Source organism: Lathamus discolor, chromosome 22, assembly GCF_037157495.1.
Source record: "Lathamus discolor isolate bLatDis1 chromosome 22, bLatDis1.hap1, whole genome shotgun sequence".
Classification (NCBI taxonomy): domain Eukaryota; kingdom Metazoa; phylum Chordata; class Aves; order Psittaciformes; family Psittacidae; genus Lathamus; species Lathamus discolor.
This window is the reverse complement of record NC_088905.1, coordinates 5,088,966-5,102,847: the sequence shown is the minus strand read 5'-3', so window position 1 is coordinate 5,102,847 and position 13,882 is coordinate 5,088,966. Positions and strand designations below refer to the sequence as shown.

Sequence of the window (13,882 nt, the reverse complement as noted above, 5' to 3'; positions counted from 1 at the left end):
TTGAAAGAGCACAAACCCAAAGGCACTCTTGAAGTAACTCTGAAACATATAAATGGAATGTTTGTTCAGTAACCACTGTTATAACTATTTTATGAGAAATAAAAGACAAGTAATAAGAACATAAACTGTAAACAAATTTTTCTGTAAGTTCTGTGGCTAAGGGCAATAAAAACACTTACCTGAGCACCACCACTAACAACAGCACCTCAAGTAAAACCACAGCACAAAGAAATTCATTTATACAAGAAGATGCAAAACCGAAGATAGCTTAAAAAATTTAGCCCAGAAAAAATCATTTTAAAGAACTCAAAAAACAAAAGCAATACACACACCATTAAAACCACAAAACACCCCAAAGACCTTACCTTGAATAGCATCAAATCCTAAAAAGGAGCCTTACCCTGAAGCTGTGCCTTATATACCCCAAGCCCTACCCACAACCCCCCCCCCAGTGCCCTGGCTCAGGTGTGGGGCAAACCAGCTGCTGGGATAAAAACAGCCTGACAAGGTGCACCTGGTTTTTGTTGTTTTGGGTTTGGTTTCTTGGCTGCTCTCTGATTTTAACTTCTTGGGTTTCTTTTGGGGGCTTAGATTTCTATTCAAAATTCTCAGATTCCATAGCTTCACTTTTATGAAGCTGGGCTCAAAACTATACTTGGTTTCAGACTGGGTGGGGGTTTTCTGTCTCACATTCTAGGGCTTAGTCTCAAAGAGGTTTTCTTCCACACAGACTGGCTCAGGCTCATATACTTAAACAGCACAGACACTCTAGTTCAGATTTAGGCTCAATTTGGCATTGACTGGCTCGCCCAACCACACGAGTCTCACATCGAGACTAACACAGGCTTCCTGGTTCAGACTCGCTCTCACATTCTAACTAAACAAAGACATTCAGGTGATTTAGCCAAGGTGAGCAAAGCTTAGACCACCCAAGCAGCTATTTATTTTAGGGTCTTGTCATTTTCATAAAGCTGCAATTACTTTTTGTTGGTGGTGTATTCCAGGGGGTGTACACGTTAGAATAAAGGGATGGAAAAGCTCTGAGGGCTAGTGGATGAGTAGTAAAGTGACAGGAGAGAGAGATGGGACTTCCTGAGGGAAGGGTGCAGCTTCTGTATCTCTGTCAGTGTGTGCATGTTCCCTTTTCTTTTCTAGGTGCTGCAGATAACTCGAGGGAGGTGAAGCTGCAAACTCAGGAGGGCTGTGAGAAGATCGGGGGTTGTGTGTGTTGGGGGTGCTTAATTGTTGAGGAGAGCATGGCAAAGGGGTTCAGTATTTGCGCTCCGTGTTGCAGGGCTGCCCTCTACCTTTGGAGTTGGATGAGTGCTTGAAGTGAGTCAGGTAAGGAGGATAGTGGGGTCGGTCCCTTTTTGCAAGCAGGGTGATCATTTGTCTCTATTGTACTCCTAGGACCTGGAGGTGAGGAGAGGCTCAGTGTCGGACTCCACTGTGGGTTTGGAACAGGCAAGCACAATGTTGATGAGCTTTGAAGGAGGAAGAGGGCTGTTACAGAGCAGGCCAGCACTGGTGGGTGGGGTGGTGGTGGTGATGGTGGCCAGCACAGTGTGATCCTGTTTGCTCGTTTGTTTGCTGCAGGTGATAAAGAGAAACTTGGCAGCTGTGGCAAGATCACAGGACTCTGATGTGGGTGTTCTGAGCATCAAGGCCAGCTTGAAACCCATGGCACTATGGAAGCTAAGTAGAGGGATTGCTGCTTGGGACTGGAGGGTGGGGGACAAGGTCCGGATGGCAGGAAGGGGTTTGAAATGTAGCATGGGGCTGAGGGAAAGGCAGGGGGTTACTCTGTAGCATGAGCTTACATGGGTAGGGCAGCTACAGCTTGACTGTGTTAGGGAGGGAGGGTGTCACCCCCAGCCCTTCCCTCAGTGACCTGGGTCAGGGGTGGGGCAAACCCCCAGCTGGGATAAGAGCACCCTGACGATCCACAGCTGGGTCTTGTTTCGTCTGGTTCTGGTTCATTGCCTGCTCCCCAGCTTTAATTTTCTGGCTTTCATTGGCTTAGACTCATATTCAAGACTGGCAGACAGTGCAGGCTCCCTCTCACACAGACTGGCTCAGACTCATACTCACGTTTAAGCTGCACAGACGTTCTCTGGCGCTGACTTCTCCTCACACTCACTTAGGCTCAGTCTGACACTGACTGGCTCATGCATCCACACAAATCTCACGTTGATTCTAACACAGAATTCCTGGTTCTGACTACCTGGCTAAGACTCCCTGGCTCAAACTCATCCTCACACTCGAGCTGAAAAATAACATTCAGATGACTCAGTCAAGGTGAGCCATGCTTGGAACACCCCAGTAGCAACTTATTTCAGGGTCGGCCAAAGCTTCTGTTTTTCTCTCCATGAGTGCCTGTTTCCATTTCTTTTTTAGGTGCCACACTTAAGTCAAGAGAGGTGAAGCTGCCAGCTGAGGAGGGCTGTCAGAAGGTTGTCTGCGTGAGTGGTGAGTAAGAGCTGAGAATAACATGGCAAAGGGTTCAGTAGTAGTGTTGGTTATTGCAGGTCTTGCGTTCTACTTCTGCAGTCAGATGAGTATTTGAGGTGAGTCGGAGAGGTAACAATAATGGTTGTGGGGGTTGGTCACTTTTTACAAGCACCATGGTCATTTCTTTCTATTGTACTCCTAGGTCCTAGAGTGCAGGAGAAGCCCAGCATTGTATTCTGCAATAGATTGGGAGTAGGTGAGCATAATGTAAAGGCGAAGTAGAGTTACAGGAAAGGCTGGCATAGATGGCTGGGATGCTGGAGATGATGGCCAGCACAACGTGTTGCCCTTTTTTTGTTTCTGTCAGATGATGAAGAGCAACTTGGCAAGGGGAGCAACATGGCTGTCATCTGCTGTGGGAGTTCCGAGCAGTGAGGCCACCTCGAGACGCATGGCACTACGCACGCTAAGTAGAGGGCCTCCTGTAGGAAGAGAGGGTGTGGAGGACAATGTCAGAATGGCAGGAAGGGGTTTGAGATGTAGCATTCCAATGTAGTATTTGAGCCAGAATGTCTGAGGACACAGTAGAGGGTGCCTGGAGGTAAATGGTCAGCTCTAGTGAAGGTAGTGCCTCAGAGTTAAAAGACAGGATGCAAAAGTGCCATTTGTGGGGCTTAAGTGTGGGGTGTTGTGTCGGGGACAATAGGTAATGGTCGGTGGTGAAACACACAAAGGTAGGAAAGTAGTGTTTGTTCTCTTTGGCTCCCTCTTGTGGTGTACTGCTTTGGCTTTTCCCAAAAAGTCCAGCTTTGGTGCCTACCCGGGAAGTTGTGCTTTAGAACTGCCTGGAAAAGTGCTGACCCTTGCAGACCTTCCCAGATATTGTTGGCCACTTCTTGCGACGTGGGCTCGCCCCCTGCGTCGCAATGAGCGTGCCTGCTTGTGAGTATGGAAGCCCGAGCCTCATGCTAGGTGAGGGAGGCAGAAGCTCATCCCACCCAGGTGACCGTTGCCTGCGCGGGGACGCCCGCTAAGGTTGAGCCTGCCACCTCGCACGGCCATGATGATTCTCGGAGCTGGTTTGTGTATGGTCCTCACAGGGTCCTTGGGGTTCGTAAGTGTGTTCTCATGGGTTCAGCAGTATCAGTCTTGTTTTCTCTTTCTTAGTAGCTGGTGCAGCGCTGTGTTTTGACTTCCAGCCTGGGAACAGAGCTGATAACACAAATGTTTTAGTCTGACCAAGGACTTTCTGATCCTCATGCTCTGCCAGGGAGGGGGGAAAGCCGGGAGGAAGCAGAGAACAGGACACCTGACCCAAGCTAGCCAAAGAGGTATTCCGTACCACAGCACATCATGCCCAGGATCTAACTGTGAGTTACCTGGAAGGGCTAGAGACTGCAGGGTGGGATGAGGTATGGGTTGGTGCTCGGTTTGGCTGGGGGGCAGGCGAGTTATCAGTCGACTGGTGGTGAGGTGTTGTATTCTCTTCCCTTGTTATTTCCCTTATTATTGTCATTATTGGTGGTAGCAGTAGTGACTTGTGTTCTACCTTAATTAATAACTCTTCTTAACTCAACTTGTGGGATTTGCATTCTTTTCGATTCTCCTCTCTGTCCCCCCAGGAGTAGGGGGAGGGCAAGAAGGGGGGGAGTGAGAGAGCAATTGCGTGATTTATGGCTGACCTTGTATAAACCACCACGGTTGTTTTACTATTAATCTGGTCAGATCTGTTGTTATCTCAACCCTTCGAGCTCCACGTTGGGTGCCAAAAAGAACCCATGACAGTAAGATAAGCAACCATGAGAAGTATCCTTCACTATCTCTATAGTATCCCATGTTAATAAACTAGTTGAGAGTTCTCTGTTTGTCTCTGGTTTTCTTTTAGCTGGAGCTCTTGCGCTCTGGAACATAGGTGGTGGGTTTCTATAATCAGTGTAGCTGTCTACTCCTCGTGATCTGTGTGAATGGACAGAAGAGCTCTGGGAATAAGCTTGTAATTAATGAGTCAGGGCCAGAGAGTCTGCTTGTGAGTGGGTGTGATAGTGTATCAAGAGTCAGTGTCTGAGCCAGAGTGTCTGAGTGTCTCCGTGTCTCCAGGCTGCTTTCATATCTCTGTTATCTTGGCATCCCGTTTCATTGGTTAGGACATTGTCTGTGCATTTTCATGCTCTTGGGTCTTGAATTTTGGGTCGTGCTCATGGGTCTTCATGCTTTTTGCATGTCCATCATGTCAGGTTTTGTGGTTGTTTTTGGAAACACATGGTCATGTCGGACTTTGTTCTCAGGCTCCTGAGGAGCCCTGTTGCGTTGCTCTTGCGGCTGTGCAGGTGATCTGGGTGGATGTAGTGTTCCATCTGGGAGGTAGTCTACTTCTTCAGATTTTTCTCTCTTTTCGGTGTCACAGAGTCTGTAGTGTTCTTTGTGTGTGTGTGTGATTGCCTTGAGTTGCTCTGCTCATGGTCAGTAGTTGGGCCAGGTGGAGCATCTGTAGTGCAAGTCTGTGTGTACTACGATTAGCGGCAAAGCTTGTGCGTTTTCTTGGGATGGAGGTTACAGGTTCTGGGCTCATCAATAGTCTTTAGAGACAAAAGGTTGTGTGGGTATTAACTGAGTTGTTTTTTAGCAACTCGGTGGTAATTTTGCAGCTGTTTTTTCAGTTATCTGTTATGAATCAGTTGTCAACGTGATGAAAGTAGTCTTGCATCAAGGAGCTGTGGCAGAGATGCACAGCAATCGGTAGAGAGTCGTACAGACCCCATAGCGATCACATAACGACCACACCATGATGGGCTGGGGGGGGCGGTGTGGCGCCCGGGTGTCTCGCTGCTGCCATCTTGTGTCCAGAGTTCGGTACTGCAGCCCGGGCTCCGCGCATGAGCAGTGGTGCTCCCTTTGTCCCCGCTGCTGTCCCCGGAAGAGGCCCGTGTCACGTGGTGGCCGCCGCGGTTGCGGGTTGATGTGCGGGCATGCCCGCGGGGTGCTCGTGGCCGCAGCCCGGTGTTGGCGCGCCGGCTCCGGTCCCTCCGCGCGCCGTTTCGGTGCCGCATGCGCAGCGCCCGGGAGCAGCATGGCGGCGGGCAGGGTCCGGGTCCGGGTCCCGGCAGCGGCGGCAGCAGCTGAGGTCCGAGCGCGCCGGGGTTATCGGGGAGGCGAGCGGGCCCGGCGGCCCGCCCGTCCGTCCGTGCCTTGGGCGGGCGCAGAGGGGCGGCTCCTGCCCGCTGGCTGCCCGCGCGGGAAGCCTCACAGCGCCAGGGGCTCGGTACTGGGGGGAGTAAAGACCCGGGGCGGGGGTTACCCGGAGGTCCTTAATTCACACTGTGCCTTCACTGGCAGGGGAAGGGGCGGAGGTGGAAACACCCGATTAGGAAGCAGCCACGGAATTCCCTGTTTGTTTTCTCTGATCTAAACGTGCGGGTGGCTTGGAAATGAGACTGTTCACTGGAGCTTGAAGGTGCTGAGAGATCTGGAGCCTGACATTCTCCCTCCATGAAATGAGTCAGGTCTGCGGCAGCAGGGGCAGGGCTCATTGCCCTCCTTTTGTTCTGCAAATAGACCTTGCCGCGTTGTGCCCTAGGGGACCCCAGCCAGCTCATCGCAGCCTTTCCCTTGAGACTGTCAGTGAGGACTGCAGTTGCTGCTGCTGCTCCCCTGGTTTCCCCCGGTTTGGACACCGGCCTTGCTGCAGTAGCCATCAGGTTTCTTCATAAATGCTTGGTATTCTGGATGCAGAGACGGCGTTGTGAGGGAGCTGATCCAGATCTCAATCTGTCTTGGGAGGTGCTTGTAGCAGGAGACGCATCGAGCTACCAGACTGGGTGGCTTTAGGGCTGCTCTGTTTATGCTGAATGATTTTAAAGTCTCAACCTGTTGAGAACAGACAAAATCTTTATGTGCTCTGCTGTTGATTTGCCCTGGTCGTCGAGCTGAAGGCTTTAGTTGTGGCAGCAGTTGGTCTAAGGGTTGCTCATGGAATTTTCTGCCATATAAAAATTATGCCGTCTGAAGATGAAACGGAGTTTGTCTCGTTAAAGCTTTACAAATGCCCTTTGAATCCTAGTGCTTTTAATGTATGAGACAGCTGTGGATGGCCCAGTGTGCAGCATGTGTCCATCACCCTACAGGACAGAATATGTTTGACCTGGCTGGTCAACAGCCGTGGTTTTCCCTCTCAAAGGGATGGGTAGCTGTCAGCAAAGATGTAGTATGTATGCTGCAAAGATGTAGTATGTATGCTGCACAGGTAGGAGGCTAGACTTGGGCAGGGCAGTACTTCCCGGGGGTGTTAATGCAACCGTGGGCGCTGCTGGCCAGGCCCTGGGCAGCGAGCTGACCTGGCAGGGAAGCACAGCCAGAAAGAGTGAGCAGACACACTGCCTCTGGGGTCGAAGAGCTCTGGGTGAGGGCCGCAGCGCTTAGGTGAGGGGCTTTTCCTCGCTGTTTCCAAACAGCATAAAGAAATCTGGAAGCTGCCTGCTCTGCCCTTGCTGCTGTTGTTCACAGCTCTCAAATACAGTGACCTAAGGCACAGCACTTTGTTCTTTTCTTATCTTGAAACCTGTGTTCTTTCAGGCTCATCTGTCACCGCATCCCTTGAAAGCGGTAATGTCACCACCCTAACCACAGAACTGCTTCAGAAGACCCTGGGAGTGGATGCAAGGGCTCATTTGGTCAGAAAAGGGGTGTTTTTTGAATCACTTGTTTCCCGTGTTAGAATGGGTTTAGCTTCCAATTCCCAGCTACTGTTAGGAAATGATGCGCTGTGATCTTCCAGGTAAAGTGCCCAGAGAATACCCTGGAGTAAGCACAGAAACTGCAAGAGATGACGACCTCCTGCATGGATGTCTGCATCGCAGGGGCTGCGCTGCCACGCAGAAACCAGGTACCTGATGGCTCCCTCCCGCCCCAGCAGGACCCTGAGCAGCAGTTCACAGAGGGCAAGAGAGAATGAACCCCAAGTGGTATTACCTGTAGGTTTAGGGCCACAGAGTCGGCAGCAGGTGTCAGCAGAGGCAGGACGTGTGGGGGCCGTGCAGCCCGGCATCCCAGCCGAGAGGAGCAGGGCCAGCCTGTGGGGCTGCAGGATGGGCACAGGCTACGTGTACAGGGCTGGTGCCCAGCGCCACCAGCTCGCTGGTACTTAAGGGTTTCTCTGGCACCTCCTCCTCCTGCGTAGGAGATTTTATCCCCATTTGGTCTTCAGTGTCGATCTGATGGCTAAATAAATGGTGGCAGAACTTTCCACTTGGCACTTCCTAAACCGGTGTTTGGTGGCGAGCAGTGGTGCACAGCAGCTGTGCTGAAACCTAAGCTAAGCGAGGTGGAAGATGTGATAGCTGGTATTAGACGCACCAGCCTGTCAGCCTCGTCAGTGTTGGTGCTGTGGTGGACTCACGTCAGCGGTTTCTTGAGCTGAAGAAAAACCCGGTTCTTGTTGTTTGGTAAATAAAAGAACCCTTCTGTTTCAGAGCAGGGTGCTCTCACGTGGACACTGTGCGTGCCGGAACAGACCCTTTCAGGAGCTCCAGAAGAGTTTTTAACCTCTTTCTTTCAGCTGCAAGACCAGAAAGAAAAGAGAAGTTTCTGCTAATGGGAAGCAACAGAGGAGAGCGGAGGTATGTCTGGTAATTGTAGCAGATGCTCCTCGGACGTTGCCAAGAGAGGAAATCCATTTACCCTCTGCTTTCACCAATTGGTCTGTAGTTTGCCTGTAGTTATCCTCCCCGTTTCTGCATTTTATAGAATCCTGGAATGGTTCATGTTGGAAGGGACCTTAAAGCTTATCCAGTTCCTACCCCTGCCACGGGCGGGCAGGGACACCTCACAGTAGAGCAGCTTGCTCCAAGCCCCTGTGTCCTACCTGGCCTAGAACACTGCCGGGGATGGGGCAGCCACAGCTTCTCTGGGCACCCCGTGCCAGCGCCTCAGCACCCTCACAGGGAAGAGCTTCTGCCTGAGAGCCCGTCTCAGTCTCCCCTCTGGCAGGTTAAAGCCATTCCCCCTTGGCCTGTCCCTGCAAGCCCTTGTCCAAAGCCCCTCTCCAGGTTTCTTGTGGCCCCTGTAGGCACTGGAGCTGCTCTAAGGTTTCCCCTTAAGGAACCTTTTATTCTCCAGGCCGAACAAGCCCATCTCTCTCAGCCTGGCTGCGGAGCAGAGGTGCTCCAGCCCTCTCAGCATCTCCATGGTTTCCTCTGGCTCACTTGCGCGGCTCCACGTCCCTCTGGAGCTGGGGCCCAAGATCTGGATGCAGGACTTTGTTTCCTCTTACATTGGCATAAATGCAGAGTGTCCCTTCAACAGCTGGACAGATCTAGATCCTCCTATAGAAACACCTGGGGCCAGTAAATCGGAGCAAAACCACGTCCTCTGCTTGAACAAGGACGGAATTATTTTGTTCAACTTGCTTGCTTGCTTAATTCAAGAAGTTTTTTTCCCTTCCAGCCAAGTACATTCATGTAATTGAAAGCATTGTCACAGGAAATCTCAGCTTGATTTGCTTTCCTGATTTGAGACCATTGCATTGCTTTTTGCCTAAGCAGCAATCGGTTTGCTTGCAGGCTGTTTTGCAGCAGCTCTGCGGGGAATTACCACTGTTTTTCTCATCATCCTGTTGGATGTTGTAACAATGCAGCTCCCCAGTTTCCTCTTGACGTTCGGGTACTGCCAGCAGAGTTTACAGCTCTTGGTATTGTCTTTGTTGAATTAGTACCCATGCAGTCTTTCCAACCCAATGGGAGTCCACCAGAGTACTCCCAGTGTGTTGTCCTTGTTTAGGATGTCTTCCGTCTAGGTGATGTGCACGACAACTTGACAAAGCTTTGCTATCCTGACCCGCTTGTGTGGGCGGAGACTCGTGGGGCAGTTTCAGGGCTCAGAGTTGATTTTCCTGAGGGGGATCCCAGCTCTGCAGCAGAGGAGCTGCACTGCTGAGGAGAAGGCAAGGGCCGGAGGGAGGGAGAACCGGGCACTGCAGGTCAGTCCCATTATTTTTCTGTAATGAGGGTGGTAAAGCACCGGCACAGGTTGCCCGGAGAGGTGGTGGATGCACCGTCCCTGGAGACATCCGAGGCCAGGCTGGATGTGGTTCTGAGCCCCCCGATGTAGTTGGAGATGTCCCTGCTCGTTGCAGGGGAGGGGTTGGACGAGGTGACCTTTAAAGGTTCCTTCCAGCCAAAACCGTTCTGTGATCCTATGGTTAGAACCCCAGGGCATGCAGGTGTTTCCCTGCAGCTGCTGAGGGTCTCTTTTAAAACCCCAAAGCCACAGCTATCCTTCTTTCTTACGGAAGGGCTTGTCCTCCTCATGCTCTTTCGTGTGTCTGGTGCGATTGTGCCCTTGCTGAAGCTCATCTTTGGTACCTTGAGCTAAAGTGCTTTGCTGACATGAGGTTCAGTTCATCTGGAGGAACATAGTGTAATGCAGCCAGGGAGGGGAAACTGGCTTGTTTGAAATACTGAGGTCTGCTCAGCATGTGGTTCTCATTAAATGTTTGCTACCACAAGTACTGGTACCAGTGGGAGTAACACCCAGCTCTGGGCAAATTCGCTTGCATTTCAGCCTATTTGAACTGGTCACTTACCAGCATAGCGAGTGTCACATCCTGAAAGAAAGGCTCCTCTGGTGCAGCTGATGGACCCCTGAGCCCAGCAGGAGGCCTGAGGCTGCTTTGCCATCTGCCTGTAAGAACAATGGCACTTGAACCGCAGCAGGGTGTAGAGCTTTCGTGTGCGTAACCCCAAATGTATCTACCTTTCCTAGCCTGCCAGGCATGCAGCATCAGTGCGGGTTTGTAGTTCCCTAAAGGGTGTTATCTGCCAAACATTTTACTGTGACAGGACTTCCGCTGTGCCACAGCTGACGGGGGGCTCACAGACCAGAGCACACGCAGCCTAGTCCACAGATTCGCTTTCCCGGCAGCCCCGGGCACCACTCGCAGGGACAGAGATGTGTATTTAGCCCCCGATTTCAAGGAGGTGCCGTAACAGCGCGGTGCCTGCAGGCAGACAGCACATTTCCAAGGGACCCCTCTCTACTGCTGCCTTTGCCGCAGCCTGGTGATCACAGAGCCCCGCAGGTGATGCGGGCTGCCCGGCGCGCAGTGCGCTCATGAACCCAGCCGTATAGGGACAAAGTCCTCGGGTGCCGCAGTGAAGCACGGCAAAGTGGCACGTGAGGAAGAGTAAGGCCACTGGGGATGTGAATGGAAAACTCTTGTTATTGCCACTCAGTGCACACGCAGCAAGAGCTCTGCCTCTGCGTTCCGTGCACGCAGCAGCATCTCCTCCTGTTCGGTGGCTGGTGCCAGAGCTTATCTGCTCCGTTGGTGGCATTCGTGTCGCCGCGCAGCTAGACATTGATGGGTGGCTGTAACAGGTCGCTGCTCAGCTGCTCGCCTTAGAGAAAGGATTCCCTTTGTGCAGCTGCCTCTCACAGCTGGATGACTGCTGCAAAGGTTTGGAGCTCCACGACAGACAAGACTATTTATATTTAAAGATTCCTGCTTTTAATGAAGTCAGATAGTTGTCCTGAAAAAATAAAGACCTTATCAAGCCAGGAGCACATTGCTTTTGTCTTCTCTAATACTCTCTTTCAGTCTCTTCCCTTCCTGTCTGTCTTCCCGTCTCTTGTACTCTTTTCTCTCCTGTTCTCCTCTATTCTCTTAGTCTCTTCCATTTTCTTATAGTCTCTTCCCTTCCCTTCTGGTTCTGTTTTCTCAGATTCTTTTATATTCTCTTTCCATCCATTCTCCTAGTCTTTTCTAATCTCTATTCTCTTCTTCTCCCTTCTCTTGTATCCTTTCGCATTTTCTTCTATTCCCTTCTCTTTACTCTCTTCTCTTGTCCTGTATTCTCTTAGTCTCTTCCTCTCCCTTATATTCTCTTCTTTTATTCCCTTCTCTTTTCTTTTAAATTCTCTCCTCTTACGTTCTCTTCCCTTATCTTAGATTCTCTTATAGTCTCTTCTCATATATTCCTTTATCTTCTATTCCCTTCTCTTTTGCTCTCTTAAGAGTCTCTTCCCTCTTTTATATTCTCTTCCCTTTTTTTGTAGTCCTACGTTTTCTTATTTTCTCCTATATTGTCTTTCTTACAGTGTATAGTGTTTTCACTTATTCCTGTCTCTCTTCTATATTTGCTTACATGTTGTTCTCTTAGATTCCCTTCTGTTTTATTTGCTGGTATACTCTTACAGTCTCTTCAGTTCCTTTTCTTAGCTTCTCTAAATTTCTCTTCCGTTTTCCTGTATGCTCTTCAATTTTTCTCCCTTGGCTTCTCTTAGATTCTCTTCTCTACTCTTCTAATCTTAGATTCTCTTCTATTCAATGATACTCTCTCCCCCTATATTCTCTTCTTAGATGCTCTTCAGCTCTGTAATCTTAGATTCTGTTAGATCTCTTAACGTTCCCTGGTATTCTTTTCCCCTGGATGCTCTTCTCTAGTAATCTCTTAGGTTCTCTTCCCTTCTATTCTCTTCCCCATATTCAACTGTATTCTTACCTTCTCTTCTATTAGATTGTCTCAGAACCTCTGCTCTTGTATTCACTCTCATTCTGAAGGAAGGAAGGAGGGAGGGAAGGAAGAAAGGAAGGAGGGAAGCAAGGAGAGAGGGAAGGAGGGAGAGGAAAGAAGGAGGGAGGGAAAGAAGGAGCCATTGATGGCCATTTCTATCCCATTTTTGCCCAGTTTTTACCAGTTTAAGCCATTTTTTTGGCTATTTCTCACCCATCTTAAACCTTTTTTTTCCATTTCTAAACCAGTTTTGGCCATTTCTAACCCAAATTTGGCCACTTTTAACCCATTTTATGCCATTTTTTTGCCACTTCTAACCAATTTCTGACCATTTCTAACCCATTTTGAGCCATTTTTTGTAATTTCTAACCCATTTTCCCATTTCTAGCCCATTTTAATGTTGGTTTTTGGGGTTTTGTATTTCTAAAGTGGTTTTGGCCATTTCCAACCCATTTTTGCCAAATTCTGACCCATTTTAACACTTTTAACGCTTTTATGCCCACTTCTAAACCGTTTTAAGCTTTTATTTGCAATTTCTAAACTGTTTTGGCTGTTTCTAACCCATTTTTGGCCACTTCTAACCTGTTTAATGCCATTTTTTTCAATTTCTGCCTCTTTTTGGCCTGTTTCTGACTCCATTTAAACCACTTTTTTCTTTTTCTAACGCATTTTTGCCCATTTGTCACCAGTTTTAAGCCAGTTTTGACCATTTCTAACCCATTTTTTGCCACTTCTAACACCATTTATGCCATTTTTAGCCCTTTGGAACCCTTTTATGTCCGATTCTATCCTCTTTTAAGCCATTTGGCCCTTTCTAAACCATTTTTCTTCATTTCTAACCAATTTTTGCCACTTCAAACACATTATTTCCCATTTTTTACCCATTTTAAGCCTTTTTTTTCTGTTTCTAACCCCTTTTCCCCCATTTCTAACCTATTTTAAGCCATTTTTGTCTATTTCTAAACTGCGCTGGGAGCGGCCGTTGCTCTCACCCCGTTGTCACTTGGGTACGGAAAAGTGAGCGTGTACTGCCACCAGGTGTCCACACTTGGGTACTGCAGCTGGTGGGAGGGGTGGGGCATGGCGTGTCGCGGGGCACGGGTCGCTGCTGCCTTCCTGTGGCCAAAGCTGGGTACTGCAGGTGTTGGAGATGGGGGGGGGCAGGTGAGTGGCTCAGTGCAGCGCTAGCTGCTGCCCTCATGTGGCCAAAACGCGGTACAGCAGGTGTTGGAGACGGGGGGGGGGCGGTGAGTGGCCCCGTTAAGCATCGCCACCACCAGCCTCCCATTGGCTGACGCGCCTGTGAGTCACCCTCAGTCCCGCCCCGTTTCCGCTCTGCCCCCCTGTCGCTCCCATTGGCTGAGGCCTCTGTCAGTCACTCTCAGTCCCGCCCCGTTTCCACTCCGCCCCCCCACGGCTCCCATTGGCTGAGGCGCCTGTCAGTCACTCCCAGTCCCGCCCCGTGTCCGCTCTGCCCCTCCACGGCTCCCATTGGCTGAGACGCCGGTCAGTCACTCTCAGTCCCGCCCTGTTTCCGCCGCGTTTCCACTCCGCCCCCCCACGGCTCCCATTGGCTGAGGTGCCTGTCAGTCACTCTCAGTCCCGCCCTGTTTCCGCCCCGTTTCCACTCCGCCCCCCCCACGGCTCCCATTGGCTGAGGCGCCTGTCAGTCAGTCTCAGTCCCGCCCTGTTTCCGCTCTGCCCCCCCACGGCTCCCATTGGCTGAGGCGCCGGTCAGTCACTCTCAGTCCCGCCCTGTTTCCGCCCCGTTTCCACTCCGCCCCCCCCACGGCTCCCATTGGCTGAGACGCCGGTCAGTCACTCTCAGTCCCGCCCTGTTTCCGCCCCGTTTCCACTCCGCCCCCCCACGGCTCCCATTGGCTGAGACGCCGGTCAGTCAGTCTCAGTCCCGCCCTGTTTCCGCC

General features: G+C 50.6%; 2 long non-coding RNA genes across 4 annotated transcripts; both read left to right on the top strand.

Annotated features, from left to right (window-relative positions):
- Nucleotides 1–1,756: 1,756 nt before the first annotated feature.
- LOC136003532 (uncharacterized) lies at nt 1,757–7,202 on the top strand. 3 transcript variants are annotated; one of them, XR_010608120.1, is made up of 5 exons: nt 1,757–2,298; nt 2,398–2,567; nt 2,654–2,707; nt 2,819–3,821; nt 4,177–4,310. It is a non-coding gene; the product is annotated as an uncharacterized LOC136003532 (long non-coding RNA). The 3 variants fall into 3 exon arrangements; XR_010608121.1 differs by lacking the exon at nt 4,177–4,310 and adding an exon at nt 7,021–7,202 and having other exon boundaries at nt 2,398–2,707; XR_010608119.1 differs by having other exon boundaries at nt 2,398–2,707.
- A 35-nt stretch (nt 7,203–7,237) lies between these two features.
- Nucleotides 7,238–8,953, top strand: LOC136003530 (uncharacterized). Its single transcript, XR_010608118.1, has 2 exons — nt 7,238–7,330; nt 8,003–8,953. It is a non-coding gene; the product is annotated as an uncharacterized LOC136003530 (long non-coding RNA).
- The last annotated feature ends 4,929 nt before the right edge of the window (nt 8,954–13,882 follow it).